The sequence below is a fragment of the Leuresthes tenuis genome, unplaced genomic scaffold, assembly GCF_036924035.1.
Source record: "Leuresthes tenuis unplaced genomic scaffold, fLeuTen1.0.hap1 SCAF_16, whole genome shotgun sequence".
NCBI classification, from domain to species: domain Eukaryota; kingdom Metazoa; phylum Chordata; class Actinopteri; order Atheriniformes; family Atherinopsidae; genus Leuresthes; species Leuresthes tenuis.
In genome coordinates, this window is record NW_027325370.1 from 31,145,310 (window position 1) to 31,162,230 (window position 16,921).

Below are 16,921 nucleotides of genomic sequence, written 5' to 3' on the forward strand. Positions count from 1 at the left end.
TCTAAATGTTGCCTGATGTGCTGCTGAAGAGTTTTAACAGTACTGTAAAACATTATCTAAATGCTGTTTTCATAAATCGTACAGGTTGATTTGCCTGATGTAGGTTGACTGGTGAGCTGCTCGGTGGTGTGGTGGGCAGCACCGTCACCTCACAGCAGAGGTTCCAGGTTCAGCTCCCAGCTGGGGCCTGTCTGTGTGGAGTCTGCATGTTCTCCCTGTGCATGCGTGGGTTCTCTCTGGGTACTCCAGCTTCCTCCCACCGTCCAAAAACATGTATGTTAGGTTAACTGGTGACTCTAAATTGTCTTTAGGAGTGAGTGTGTTTGTTTGTCTCTGTGTGGCCCTGTGATGGACTGGCGACCTGTCCAGGGTGAACCCACCTCTCGCCCGATGACTGCTGGGATAGGCTCCAGCCCCGTCGTTTGAGTGAGAGCTACATATTAAACTTTTGGATCATGTTATTTTCTTCACGAACCAGTTTTGCTCTGCATTATTACCTGAGGCGCTGTGTTGGATCCTGTCGCATGGCACGCCGCTCTCAGTAAACTTTCAAGAAGCAACTCAGTAGTTAGTGGAGAAAAACATTTTCTGTATCACTCCACATTGTCCATTATGCGCTGAGAGGCAAGAGAAGAAAAAAAATTGGGTAATTTCTGACTCAAGTCTGACCAAATCAACATTTTCGCCCGACTTTAGGAGTCGTGTAAAACAAGCAGTGAAAAAGAAAACAGACAAAACTCTTATTATCTGTTTTCTAAGTCACATATTTTTTTCTTTTTCACCTAAAGAAGCATGAAAAGCATTTGAGAAAAAAAGTAAATTTTTTGTGTTTATCACACTTAAGTCTGCTAGATTGCATTCGAGGGCAGTAGTTTAGTTAGACTCTGTGAAAAACAGAGTGAAAAACAAACGACAAACACTTCTGAAACTGCTGCACTTGATGATACGTCAGTGATAATAGTTTGAAGGATTCCATCAATTTTATTGATAAAGAATCTCATGAAATCATCACTGCTGAGAGTTAAAGGAATACATGGCTCAACAGAGCTCGGACTCTTTGTCAGCCTGGCAACAGTGCTGAAAAGAAACTTGGGATTATTCTTATTCTCTTCTATCAATGATGAATGATAAGCTGTTCTAGCTTTACAAAGTGCTTTCTTATATGTTATTAAACTATCTTTCCAGACTAATTGAGATTAATATAAACTAGTGGAAGGCCATTTTCAAAGTGCATCCTTCTTCTTTAAGTCCTACCTAAAAAGACACTCCTAAGTCGTGATGCATTTTTTGCCCATGCTTTGGGGTTCATCTGAGAAAAAGTATTTCAATTCAATTCAGTTTTATTTATATAGCACCAAATCACAACAAATGTCATCTCAGGGAACTTCAAAGATACTGTCCAATTCAAGCCATTTAGATTAATTTTAATGCAATCTTAATACAATTCAAAACACTCTAAATGAGTCCAATGAATACATACAGAGCCAATTCAATTAAACTTGCCTCACTCAGGATTGCACCAAAACTTCTCTTCGATCCAATCTCCCGTCCTGAGTGTGCATGAGACGACTGTGGAGAGAAAGAACTCCCTTTTAACAGGAAGAAACCTCTGGCAGAACCAGAACCAGGAAGGGCGGCCATCTGCCTGGACCAGCTGGGGGCTGAGAGGACAGAAAAGAGGGAAAAGAGGGGGCAACAAGCACTGTAACACCAGGCCAGAGATACCTGCTGAGAGAGAGAAACACAAGTTAATGACAACAATGATGTCATATGTACATGGAGGGAGGAGAGGTGCATCATGGGAGCTCCCCCAGCAGGCTGGGCCTATAGCAGCTTAACTATGGGATATTTCAGGGTCATCTGAGCCATCCCTAACTATAAGCTTTATCAAAAAGTAATGTTTCAGCCTGATCTTAAAGGTAGAGAAGGTGTCTGCTTCCTGAAGCCAAACCGGCAGCTGGTTCCACAGAGAGGGGCCTGATAACTGAAGGCTCTGCCTCCCATTCTCCTTTTAGAAACTCTGGGAACAACAAGTAAACATGCAGTTTGGGAGCGAAGTGCTCTGTTCGGAAAATATCTTACAATGAGATCTTTAAGATATGATGGAGCTCGGTCATTAAGAGCTTTATATGTGAGAAGAAGAATCTTAAATTGGAAGAGTGAGCTAGAAAACAAGTTGGCACTGGTGTGTGTAGCAGGCCATTTCTCAATGCTGCTAGTTATTTTCCTGTTTCTGACATTTGGCAGTCATCGACCATCCACCTTGGTGACTTTAACGTACACATATGTTGAGTTTCAACCCTTATTGATTCTTTTAATCTGGTGCCGTCTGTGCTTGTTCCCACATATGAAAAAGGTCACACATTAGATCTTATTCTCTTGTTTGGTTTGACTGTAGTTAACCTTGAGACCCACGGCAATGTATTGTCTGACCATATGACTGTTTTTATGCTGTTTTTACTTGCGCTGCAGATGATACTCGCACTCCTACTTGGAGATGTCGAATTATAAACCCCTCCACTGCCACTCAGTTCTTAGCGGCTTTTCACCAGCTCTGTCCTCCTGGTTTATCTGATGCAAAAGAGCTTAGTTTTTGGCTTCCCCCTTGTCAAACTGTCATGGATTCCGTGGCTCCATTAAAAACTAGGCAACCTAGAGATATATCTGAGCCCTGGTTCAATGACAGGACTCGAGCAATCAGACAGGAATGCAGTTTTTTATTGATAAGATCACCACCACAAGGGTTCTTATCCCTCATCCTGACTCTGACCCTTCCCTTTGTGTCCCTTGCTTTGCTGCTTTTAAACACTTTGTCAGTCTTAGAGGATGTGGTCACCCGTATGCCTTTGGTTTCCCATGTGATGCTCTCCTGCTCTTCCCTGGGCACTTGGTTCTTTCAATTTTTAACAGCAGACCTATCAGACATGAACATATTCTAAGATGACAATGTCAGGATTCATTGGGATCAAGCTGTTGAAGAGTGGTTCGGGGAGCATCATTTTCAGAGACCTGATCTCAGTTACCCTGTGTTGGATGATTTTAGGCCTACCTCCACACTTCCATTTTTATCAAAACTGTTGGAGAAAATTGTGTATTTGCAGTGAAAATCCTTTCTTGAAGAGTATGGCTTCCAAGAAGCAGATTGAAGTCATCTGTTGAGGGTTTTTAATAACATTCTTTTATCAGGTGACTATGCAATCCTTGTTTTGTTGGACTTAACTGCTGCTTTTGACAACAGTATTTCAATCTCACATTTACAACACTAAGGAATTTGTGGAACTGCTCTGGAGTGGTTTATGGCCTTTTTGGCAGATAGGACGCTCTGACGCTTTGCGCTAAGATGTATTGCAACACTTCCTGTTACCTTGTTTGTGTTCTGTGGAACTTCTTGCTGCTCTGGGTCTATTAAAAATCACTCTGTTTTTTTATTTGAACAAATAGATTTTTCCCCACTCAGCACCCACTGAGGACAAAACCCTGGTAATTGGCAGCTCTATAGTCAGAAACGTGGCATTAGAGACACCAGTGACCATAGTCAAATGTATTCCAGGGGCCAGAGCGGGCGACATAGAATCCTATTTAAAACTGCTGGGTAAGGATAAGCGTAAATACAGTAAAATAGTTATTCACGTCGGCGGTAATGACACCTGGTTACACCAATCGGAGGTCACTAAAATTAATGTTGCATCGGTGTGTAATTTTGCCAAAACAATGTCGGACACCGTAGTTTTCTCTGGACCCCTGCCAAATCTGACCAGTGATGACATGTTTAGCCGCATGTCCTCATTCAATCGCTGGTTGTCTAGATAGTGTCCAGCAAACAATGTGGCCTACATAGATAAAGATTAATCTTTCTGGAGAAAACCTGGTCTGATGAGGAGAGACGGCATCCATCCCACTTTGGAAGGAGCGGCTCTCATTTCTAGAAATATGGACGAATGACAACCCAGGATTGAGACCTGCTGCGACCCCCCAAAACCCCATAATGACTGTTTCTGCTTCCACACCACCCAAATTGAATAAATCAAAAAACAACATGCTTAAAAAGCTTTGGGGGTGGATGAAATGTTCCCTGAGATTCTGAAGGCTCTGGACATTGTAGGACAGTTGTGGCTGACATACCTCTTCAATGCTGCATGGAGGTCTGGGATAACATCTGTGGAGTGGCAGACCGGGATGGTGGTTCATATTTCTAAAAAAAATGGGACTGGAGAAGTGTGTTCCAACTACAGGGGGATCACACTTCTCAGCCTCCCTAGGAAAGTCTACTCCAGGGTGTTGGAGTGGAGGCTCTGACTTGTTGTTGAATCTCAGATTCAGGAGGACCACATTTTTACCGTTGCAGAGTTACTAGGCACATTCCCACTGTAAGAACCTTTTGCAGTTCCCATAACCTTTTCAGGAATAGGGCCGTTTTTTTGCTCATTCGGACATACAGGAACAAGGGACCACGGCTCTCAGTTCCTGGAACCATTTTAGCTACTTCTCTGAGGCAGGGTCTTTTCTGGGTTCCACAGTTTATTTACTCCGTGCTCTGTGACAGTCGGCTAACTTCATACGTAGTTTTCTTGTTTTGTGCAACATGGCAGGATATTTATCAGATTTTGACAACGTGGACGACAACTTTGAGTACGATGTGCGTTGATGATGTCATCCCAGTAGACGAGTGTATAGAAAGCCCTCTATAAGCCCCCCAATAGCCGCCAATAACAACAACATTGCAGCTATGAGCTAACAGAGCAATAGTATGCGTTCTTTTATTTGTCTTAAAGTATTGGTGAAATAAAGACAGATAATGCCTTATTTAGAGGCTGCATCGTCTAAGCCCTGTTCACTCCGTTATATGAATCTCAAGTTATCTAAATATCTTCCGAAGGACCCCGACTTTCACCAAACTGTTCTCAGTGAGTAGATTAAGGTATTTTATGCCAGAAATAAGGTCTAGATTTAAAAATAGTTCCCCTTTAAGCACCACTGAATGTGAGCTCAGAGAAAAGGAGAGGTGTGGATTTGTGTAGCACTGTAAGGACATAAGACACAATAACTCACACCTAGTCCCTTTTTATTCATTTCAAACTAGTTTCCACCATTTCTCATCGTCCCTTTAACAGCAAGCAATAACTTATTTAGCCTTGTTTTCATCTTTAGAGAATACCCAACCTACAGGAGGATAATTCTGACAATGAAAAGACGACCTAAAACATTTTCAAAGCTTTAGGTCATCTTCTTAGAGAAAATGATCTTACCATGACCCATCCAGCATGTACTGTGCCTTTTGTCCAAATGCAGCTGGGATAGGCTGCAGCACCCCCCGTGACCCTGAATTGGATTTAGTGGTATAGAAAGTAGATGAATGGATGATCTTACCTCTGATGAACACAGATGGAACAATATCTACGGAAAGCTTCTGCTGAACACATGCATGGTAAAATTCTGAATGTTTTTATATACATAAAAACATGTCAAATCTCTTTGTAATCATATGAGTATGATTTCTGAGTTGTTACTACGATGTGTGAAGTTAAAGATGAACAAAAGAAAATTAAAACCTTCAAGTTCAGCTTTAAAGCATAAAATACAGACAATACCAAATGGATCTTGTCCTGACTGGAGATGTTATTCAACCACTCTTCATCATGCTATCTACTTTTACTCCTGTGGAAAATTACTCAATGAATAACTTCTTTAGCCAGCTATCTACCAAATAAATTCATCTTGCATGGTGGAACTGGGTTGCTTTGTCAACAGAATGGCAACATTGATTCCAGGGGTGGCTCTCAGCCTGAACAAGGTCCCATGCTCTGTTTGCCTGTGAGTCTTTCTTGTTCTCAGTGTAATCATCTGTGAAAAAACAAGTTAGCAATGCTTGTGACAGAGCACTAACACGCTAGCCTCAGTAAAAAATACCCAACCACAAGAAATTGGCTATGTTTCCAGTGCTAACTTTAACATTAGGAAGTTGTTGACTTTTTGTATTTGTCACAGGGCTCAGTAAGACTGATTTCCATCTTTTCTTTTTAAATATGAAATCAAATATGGTGCATCCACTATAATCAATGCAAATTTCAGTATAGGCACCTTGGAGCATGTCCTTTTCACCTACTCCATTCTTCATAACCTTAGTATGACCAGTGCTGCTGATGTTACCTTTGATTAACTCCAACCCACATGGCGAGACGACAGGAACTGAGATGTTCGTAACACATCAGGCTTTGTTTGCTCCACTGCCGAGAACTTCTGCAAACCCACCAAGCCTCTGTATCACATGCTCTCTCACAATCCTGATTACTAAAGTAGAACCCACCATTTGAAAATGAATATTGAAATGAAATTTAATTAATTTAATTAATTAATTCCCTCCATTAGAAATTGGATTATCACTCTGACAAACATTTGTGTTTCACTTGCTTAGTGGGACCTCTATGCTTTTTGATATGGAAGTAAAGACTAGATGATATAAATGGATTCATGAAAGAAACCTTTTCTGTAGTTTTGCAATATGTCAGCTGTTTCACAAGCACCTTTAATTAGAACATGTATTTAGATGATCCTTTAAAGAGGCCTTTACAGAAGTTTTTTCCCTCTTTTTCTTTGCTCTGTGATGTTACCATATTAAAAGCATTAAGAAAAAAAACAGTTTATGTCATTAGAGAAAGAAGCAAACAGTTTACACTACAAAGAACTAAGTTCCATAACAAAAGCAATGATTGATATAATCATTAACACTGAACATCCTTCAAGGCTAACTGAATAGATAATAAAAATTATACTGTTTAATAGGAGGTTTCAAATTAGGGTTTCACCATTGTCACAGGGCATCGGTAAGAAAGCCTGCAGCCAGGAGTCCAAGAGTTTCAAGCTTAAATGAGTTTATTTGTCAAAATAAAGATTTAGATATTAAGATAAGATATAATTAGATAAGAAGAAAGAAACAAACACACGGGTATTCAAATCTGAAAGAAAGCAAATATAAAGTTAGAACTCAGAATTATATTATAAATGGAATTAGGTTTAAATGTCCATAATAAAGAAATAAGATTCAACGTGAACTGAACGTGGACAAAACTAAGGAGTGAATATTCAAAAGCTCTAACCAGTACTGCCAGGTAGGACACTAGAGGAAGTGATGCATCATGTTGTCCCATGATTGGGAAGGTTGGGGGTGACTGGGTCAGTATCTGAAGACATGTAGCTCAGCGGTTTTGAATGGAGAATTCCTTCAATTTCAATCAGCACTGTCCTTAGAACCTCTTCAGTGGCCATTTGTGCACCAATGGTTGTCTTTAGAGTATTCTTTATCGACCGAATCTCACGTTCCCAGACCCCACCAAAGTGGGGTGTGCGTGGAGGGTTGAAACGAAAGTTTATTTGTCGTGTTGCGAGTACTGACTTAAGGGTGGGAGACATGTTATTGAAGGCTTCCTGTAGATCCTTGCGTCTTCCTTTGAAGTTGGTTCCCTGATCACACAAAACCTCAGCTGGTGTTCCTCTCCGAGAACTGAATATTTGAAGGGCCATGATGAAAGTAATCTGTATGCATGTTATTAAGGAGGTCAAGATGTATACATTGTGTTGTGAGACATTTGAATACTATACCCCACCTTTTCTCAGTTTTGTGGCCAATCTTGACACGATAGGGTCCAATCTTTGGAATGACTGGTTTTTCTCTCCACCTCTTACATGAAGCACAGGTACGTTGATATCATTGTACTGCCTCTCGTCCTCTGAAGATCCAAAATTTCCATCGGATTTCAGCAAAGAGTCTTTCTGAGCCAGGATGATGCAGTTTTTTATCAAAATCCTGAATGATCAGTTTGGTAACATTGTGAGAAGGATTCAGGACTATTGGATGGATTGACTCTGATTCCAACTGATGGCTTTGCCGCAATCGGCCTCCAACATGAATGAGTCCAGAGTTACTGCAGAGTTCTGGGGATAAGCAGAGTAAGCGACTGTGTGATGAAAGGGGTTTCTGTGATTGAAGGCAAGCCATCTCCTCCCCAAAGCTGTCCATCTGTGCATGCTGGAGGATTTTCTGTTCTGCTTTCAGGAAGTCATCTGCAGAAGGATTTCCATCAGTTGGATTTGAGAGAGATTCGGCCGTAACATCCAGAAGATCTTGTTAAGTTGTTGATGTTTGGAACATTAGCAATAGGATTGATGACACCACAGAAAATGTTTTCCTTCAGTTCTGTTTTATCATCTTCGGGTTCACAAAAGGGCAGCTTGGGCCAGTTATTTGGAAGTCTGTATAAGAATGTTGGACCATTAGTCCATCTGTTTGGACTGAGGAAATCTGACAAGGATTTGCCTCTTGTGACATCATCTGCAGGGTTATTGGGTGACATTGGCTGACACATGATCGAGCAAGTATTAAACTCAGCTCTACCTGATTTCTGTCATCTTCTGATCTCAAGTATGCAACAGCACTGTAGGCATCTTGAGAAGCATCACAAAAAAATATATACATCTTGAACTGCGGTGGGAGCATCCATTTCTTTAGAAGTATAACAGCGAGCGATGGTGATCTGTGGAAGGAAACTGAGTTCTTCTTCCCAGGATATCCAAACTGTTAAGAGGTCATGTGGAAGAAGAGGATCATCCCATTCTCGCTCCTTTCTCCAGAGTTGTTGGACCAGAATTTTGGCACGAGTGGTGAAGGGTAAAAGATAACTTAATGGGACATACAAACGGGCAAGAATGCTGTAGATATGACGCATTGTTACAATATGTTTCTCCAACATTCTGTATTTGTACTTGAAGAAATCCGGTCTGCAATTCCACAATAATCCTAGTATAAGTTCTTGGCGGTCAGTCTGGTTTTCAGAGAGCCAAGGTTCACTGCTGTCAGATCTTGCTTCGGATGGTAGATGGCTGATGACAGAAGGATCATTGCTTGCCCATTGACGGAGGTCAAACCCTCCTGATGAAAAGATAGCTCTGTTTATCAAGGAGTGTTTGTGCTGCCACTGATGAAGGAAAGCTTTGCAAGCAATTGTAAACATATAAGCAGTGGGTCACTGAATCCTGCACCTATTCAATCGCTTTGTTGTCTTTGACAAGCCTTTGCAGGGCATAAGTGGCACGGCAGGGGCTGCAAGTGGTGCTGAAAGGAAGGACCTGCCGTTGATACACTGAAAGGGGAACATCCTTCATATCATATCATGAGAAATCTAAGAAGGGGCCTGTCTTGAGGTGAGAGACGATTCTAGTGAAACATACCTTTAATGTCACCACTTATTGCTACAGCATGTTGCCTGAAGCGTAGCAACATACCAAAGAGTGAAGGCCCAAGGATTGGTCCTGGCAGTAAGTATTTGTTGAGACATTGTCCTTGGAAAGTGAATGAGCAATCAAATACAATACTGTCTTTGTTGTTATGTGTGACCATATGATGTGGAATGTACAAGGCTTCTTTACTGTTGTGAACCCCTTCCGGGGTCAGCTTTGCTACATAACCAGCCTGCTCTAGTTTTGAGATCTGATCACTGTATGAGGTGGCTCTGTTTGGATCCTTGAATAATCTAAGTTCAGTATTACGGAGGCGTGACATCACCGCAGACTGAGGAATATTCAAGAGAGGAGAATTTGCTAGCCTTAGAAGGGAAGTGGCATAGCGGTTAACACGACTGACTTGAACTCTTTCTGTGGCCTGTTCAAGGAGCTCTATGGCTTGTTGGTCTTGGCTGGATCTGATCACTGCCTTCTTGCTTCGCACAGCTTCCAAAGTTTTTTGACATGATAATGCAAATCATCAGCAGGAGATCTAAATGGATGTTGACGGATGGTAATAAAATGACTTGTAAATGTCTGTATTTTCTTTGAAGGGTTAATACAGGATATGCATGTTCTGAGAGGGTTAACTGATTAGCAGTAAAGCCATGATTGATAGTGAAAGTCTTTTCAGGATATGCCATAGGAGAGAGCAAAAAACTAACAGACAAACCATCAAGAGTTTCGACATCTTGGCGAACAGTTCTGAGAGATAATTTCTCAACTTTACCATCCAGATGGAGGTGCTGAGCAGCTGGCTGCAGAAGAATGGTACGCTGAGAATCATCAAGGACAGCATGTGTTTCTCAGTGCTGCATTTCAGTGCTGCATTTGATACGATCGATCACAGCATTCTGTTACAGAGACTTGAACATGTTATTGGGATTAAAGGAACTGCATTAGGCTGGTTTAAATAATATTCATCTGATAGATTCCAGTTTGTTCTTGTAAATGAAGAATCTTCCTCACACGTTGGAGTAAGTCATGGAGTTCCTCAGGGTTCTGTGCTTGGACCGATTCTTTTTACTTTATACATGCTTCCATTAGGTAACATTATTAGGCAACATGGCATAAATTTCCATTGTTATGCTGATGATACTCAGCTGTACTTATCTATGAAACCAGATGAAACCAATAGGTTGGTCAGACTACAAGCCTGTCTTAAAGACATAAAGACCTGGATGACTCAGAACTGTCTGCTTTTAAATTCAGACAAAACTGAAGTTGTTCTCTTTGGACCTGAACGCTTCAGGGAGAAATTGTCTAGTTATATAGTTACTCTAGATGGTATTTCCTTGGCTTCTAGTTCTACAGTGAGGAACCTTGGAGTTATTTTTGACCAGAATTTATCATTTGACGCACATATAAAACTGGTTTCTAGGACTGCCTTCTTTCACCTTCGTAATATTGCTAAAATCAGGAACATCCTGTCTCAGGGTGATGCAGAGAAATTAGTTCATGCATTTGTTACTTCAAGATTGGACTACTGTCCCACATATTCTCTGAAAAGCCTCCAGCTGATCCAAAATGCTGCAGCCAAAGTTCTGATGAGAACTAACAGGAGAGATCATGTTTCTCCAGTTTTAGCTTCTCTTCATTGGCTCCCTGTTAAATTCAGAATAGAATTTAAGATTCTTCTTCTCACATATAAAGCTCTTAATGACCGAGCTCCATCATATCTTAAAGATCTCATTGTAAGATATTTTCCGAACAGAGCACTTCGCTCCCAAACTGCAGGTTTACTTGTTGTTCCCAGAGTTTCTAAAAGTAGAATGGGAGGTAGAGCCTTCAGTTATCAGGCCCCTCTCTTGTGGAATAAGCTGCCAGTAAATGTCCGGGAAGCAGACACCCTTTCCACTTTCAAGATTAGGCTTAAAACTTTCCTTTTTGATAAAGCTTATAGTTAGGGATGGCTCAGGTAATCCTGAAACATCCCATAGCTAAGCTGCTATAGGCTTAGACCGCTTCCTTAGCTAGGATATTAATTTTTGAATTTGCTCTATATGAATTAATTAGATTATGATTGCAATGAATTGAATTCCAATTGGCTTGAATTGGACTATATTACTTAAGTGCCTTGAGATGACAATTGTTGTAATCTGGCGCTATATACCGTATTTTCACGACCATAAGGCGCACATAAAAGTTTTAGATTTTCTTCAAAATGTGCAGCGCGCTTTATAGTGCAGTGCGCCCTGTGTGTTGTTGTAAAGCGGACGTAGTAGAGAACACCATGAGAACGTTAAAGGGTGAATGGGAGCGTTGATTGTACCGGTATATAAAAGAAAGGTGTGTGCGTTATGCAGAACATCTCTGTTTTAACAACCCTGAAAATGGCAAAGAGGCACGCTTATGAAGCACAGTTTAAACTGAAGGCCATCAGCTATGCGGAGGAACATGGGAATCGAGCAGCCGCGAGAGAATTTAAGATCAACGAATCGATGGTTCGCAAGTGGAGGAAGCTGGAAAACGAGCTCCGACAGGTGAAGAAGACGCAGCTGAGTTTCCGCGGAAATAAGGCGAGGTGGCCCGAGTTGGAGGAAAGACTCGAGCAGTGGATCATCGAGCAAAGAACGAGTGGGAGAGGCGTTTTGACGGTCACCATTCGACTTAAAGCGGCAACGCTAGCAGAAGAAATGAAAATCGAACATTTCCAAGGAGGTCCGTCTTGGTGCTTTCGTTTCATGAAACGGTGCCATTTTTCCATCCGGACCAGGACTACAGTAGCGCAGCAACTTCCAGCAGATTATAATGAAAAGCTGGCCAGCTTCCGCTCCTACTGCTTGGGTCAGAGGCATAAGAAAAAGCAAGAGCTAGTTTTGTCCACTTTCAGATGATCAAGAAGAACATGATAGTTGAAATGCTCTGTTTCATTAGGGTCAAGTAGATTGCTCAATGCCATCCGCAGCATCCTCTACTGCATTTCATCCTCTCTTGTAAGGTTTGGAAAGGAAGGGCCCTCAAGCTTATAGACATGTATCCTGCCTGGAGGGGGAGCCACAGATCTCTGTTCCTGATGGTGGCAAGAAGATGTAAAGGACTGATGCATTAAAGAGGGAGACTGCCTATGCTGGGGTGAAAAGGAAACAAGAGGCTGAGTAGGGTTTACTTGGAGATTCAAGGGCTGAACATGGGAACTCTGTGGTTGGCCCTCTGGTGATGCTGCATGAAAACTGGAAGGTGGCAAGTCTTGTGAATACAGAATTAGTCTAGGTAGGCCAGCTGTAGGAAATGTAGCAAGGATTGATGAATTAGGCAAATAGGGCATGGCAGAAGAAACTGCAACACGATGACAACTGACCTCTGGTGGATGGGAGGATGACTGGTGTTATGGTAATTCATAGTGAACAACTTGTGGATCCGCCAGAGAAATTGGGGGTTGATTACACAAAGTTTCTATTCCCTGTTGATGATCCAGATTTAGATGAATACTTAGAGGATGAATGAGGAGTATCCGATCGTTCCATAAAACATCGAATGTCAAGAATTTCCTTCATGATTTCAACCTGATTAATGGGCACCTGATCAACACATTCAGTGATGTCTTCTCTTTGAGTTTCATCTAATGACTGCGCAACCATGACGATGAGTTTCCGGCTCGAAAGGACCATATTTAATAGGAGGTTTCAAATTAGGGTTTCACCATCATCTCAGGGCATTGGTAAGAAAGCCTGCAGTCAGGAGTCCAAGAGTTTCAAGCTTAAATTACTTTATTTGTCAAAATTAGGATTTCTTAATTCAATTAGATAAGAAGAAGGAAACAAACACATGGGTATAAAGTTAAAACTCAGAATTATATTATAAATTAAATTATAATGGCACTAACTAGTAGTCGTTCCGCCTGCCTGCAATGTTGTCTGATAGCGTGGGTGATCTCGTTCAACCAGGGGTCTGTTCTTGGCTTGACATATTTTTGCATAAAAGGGGCAATAGAGTCCAGAATCGCAGTACAGGTGGAGTGAAAGGATTAGAGAAAATGATCAGTACAGAGAGGGGAAGCCAAGTCGTTCAAAGGAAAAAACTGTAAGTCATTGAAAGCAGCAGTAAATTCATCGACTGTGGAGGAAGTGATCATACGCCGCTGATGGGATGGGGCAAGAGGTTTGTTCACTGGTTGGGGGGGCTACGCATTAAAAAAATGACAGGGAGATGATCTGGGATTGCAGTGCCCCACATGGTGTGTTGGTTTAATTAAATTAAAAGTTAAAAGTCAAAAATTAAAAGTCAGTGGCGAATTGGTCAGATGGGCAACAAATGTGAACATTAAAATTCCCACAGATCAGGATCTTGTCATATTTTGGGAGAATGTCAGCCAAAAACTCAGAGAACTCATGAATAAAGCCCTTATTATATTTCAGAGGGCGATAGACAACTTCACACAACACAGGACTTGCGAACTCTACCACAAACAATTGCAGTTCAAGTGAGGAGTATATACCTATGAGAATTCAATTCAATTCAATTTTATTCATATAGCGCCAAATTATAACAATTGTCATCTCAAGGCACTTAAATAATAATTGTCCAATTCAAGCCAATTGGAATTCAATTAATTGTAATCATAATCCAATTCATTCATATAGAGCCAATTCAAAAAATAATATCCTAGCTAAGGAAACCAACAGATTGCACTGAAACTTGTCTTCAGTCCAATCTCCCGTCCTGAGCGTTCCTGTGGCGACTGTGGAAAGGAACGACTCCCTTTAACAGGAAGAAACCTCTGGCAGAACCAGAACCAGGAAGGGTGGCCATCCACCTCGACCAGCTGGAGTTTGACAAGACAGAAAAGAGGGAAAAGAGGGGGGGAAAACACCATAACACCATTCAAAGGATACCTGTTGGAACAGGGAAACACAAGTTAATAACCACAATAATGTCACATGTACATAAAATCATTTGAGAAATTAAACCGGGGGAAAAAGAGAGCAAAGTGAGGAAAGGCGTGACAGATGAGGTCCCCCAGCAGTCTAAGCCTATAGCAGCTTAACTATGGGATGTTTCAGGATTACCTGAGCCATCCCTAACTATAAGCTTTATCAAAAAAGAAAGTTTTAAGCCTAATCTTAAAAGTGGAAAGGGTGTCTGCTTCTCGGACATTTACTGGCAGCTTATTCCACAGAGAGGGGCCTGATAACTGAAGGCTCTGCCTCCCATTCTACTTTTAGAAACTCTGGGAACAACAAGTAAACCTGCAGTTTGGGAGCGAAGTGCTCTGTTAGGAAAATATCTTACAATGAGATCTTTAAGATATGATGGAGCTCGGTCATTAAGAGCTTTATATGTGAGGAGAAGAATCTTAAATTCTATTCTGAATTTAACAGGGAGCCAACGAAGAGAAGCTAAAACTGGAGAAACTGTCACAGTCTGTTCTGTCACAGTTTGTTCATGTCACAGTTTATGTTTAATTATGTTTTCAGATTACGTTCTAGTCATGTTTTTCCCCTGTCACGTTCGGTTCACTCACGTCACCTGGTTCATTGTTCACAGCTGCACCTGATTCACTGATCACTCCCTCCACAGTATTTAGCTTCCTGGTTTCCTTTCAGTCACTGCAGAATCCTCACTAACCCTTCATGCCACAGAAAGATAAGTTTGGTTACCTGCCTCATAGCCTTGTTAATATAGCCATAGTATTTAGGTATAGTCTTGGTTTTCATAGCCTAGTTTTATTTAGTGTTTTTTCATGTTTAAGTATTTTTCATCCGGCTCTGCTGCGCCTTTTGTTCGTGCTCCCTGTTTTGAAATAAACCTTTTGATTTTTGGAAAAGAGCTGCATCTGGGTCCTACCTCTCCACTGATGGCTGACAGAAACATGATCTCTCCTGTTAGTTCTCATCAGAACTCTGGCTGCAGCATTTTGGATCAGCTGGAGGCTTTTCAGAGAATATGTGGGACAGCCCAATAATAAGGAATTACATTAGTCCAATCCTGAAGTAATAGATGCATGGAACAGTTTTTCTGCATCACCCTGAGACAGGATGTTCCTGATTTTAGCAATATTACGAAGGTGAAAGAAGGCTGTCCGAGAAACCAGTTATATATGCGAGTCAATGATAAATTCTGAGTACCATCTAGAGTAACTATATAACTAGACAATTTCTCCCTGAAGCGTTCAGGTCCAAAGAGAACAACTTCAGTTTTGTCTGAATTTAAAAGCAGACAGTTCTGAGTCATCCAGGTCTTTATGTCTTTAAGACAGGCTTGTAGTCTGACCAACCTATTGGTTTCATCTGGTTTCATAGATAAGTACAGCTGAGTATCATCAGCATAACAATGGAAATTTATGCCATGCTGTCTAATAATGTTACCTAATGGAAGCATGTATAGAGTAAAAAGAATTGGTCCAAGCACAGAACCCTGAGGAACTCCATGACTTACCCTGGTGTGTGAGGAAGATTCTTCATTTACAAGAACAAACTGGAATATATCAGATGAATATGACTTAAACCAGCCTAATGCAGTTCCTTTAATCCCAATAACATGTTCAAGTCTCTGTAACAGATTTCATGATGTGCCAATATGGTTGCAGCTTAAGTGACCAGTCTTGAAAGTGTTTCTTGCTTCTCCTCATCAGGCAGGAACAGCAATGATTTAAATCTTGGATCAAGTGCTGACGCCAGATTGAGTGTGGCCTTCTCCACCTCGGGCATATACCTTTTTAATAGGTCTAGGTGAATGGCTTCCTTGAACTCTCTGACAAATGGAGAATCTCTGCGGGTTGCCCAGGTAAATGGCAGGAGCTGTGCATGTAGTGGGGCTATGAGATCATTGGGTGAGTCTCATCTGACATGACGCATGTAGCCACCTTAACTGGCTTCAGTGCCTGGATAAACTCCTCTGCATTTGATATATCAGACTCTGAAGGTTCTGATGTCTTTCTCCTAACTGGGCGCTCATACCAAAAGCGTCTTGAGCGGCCGTGGTCGCTCAGGGCGCTCACAACCTGCGGCCTCTGCTGCCGAAGCCGCCGAAGGGGCGGGGCTTTCAAATAGCAGGCATATATAATCATCTATACATCGATTCCTGCAATAATAAGTTTCTCCTCCATGGTTTTCCTCTCGCTCTGCCCTTTTCCGCCTTCTTTCCACCTTCGGAATCTAGATCTGCTGTGTTGCGTCGCTGCTCATTTGCATAAAGTTGAGCCTCTCTCAACTTTCGAAGCTCACAGCCGCTCACAACCTCGGCCGCTCAAGAAGCTTTTTGTGTGGGCGCCCGGTAAACTGGTGTCGATGAGCGGCGTGTTGTGAGCTTCATGAGCTTCTTGAGCGTCACGGCTGCTCAAGAAGCTTTTGGTGTGAGCACCCGGTTACATTCGGTGAAAGTAGTGCAGCTCTGACTGCTGGCTGTTCTTCAAGGAAAAACTCATGTCAAATTTACTATTCCAACGTGTTGCTACGCCTGTCTGTGCACATGGAGGTCTAGCAACTTTGGTTTTTGCTCCAAAGCATGGAGTGCTGTAGCACTTCTGTGGAAAAAACCCTGTCACATGTCGTACTAGTCCTCGTAGTCTTGCTACAGCCGGCAGCTTCAGTGCACGCTGGGAGGCCAGGTTGAGGGTGTGCGTGTAGCACTTGATGTGGAGAAAGCCAGTTAACTGTGCAGCAACAGCCATATTAGCTGCATAGTCTGTGACTAAAGCAGCATCTTT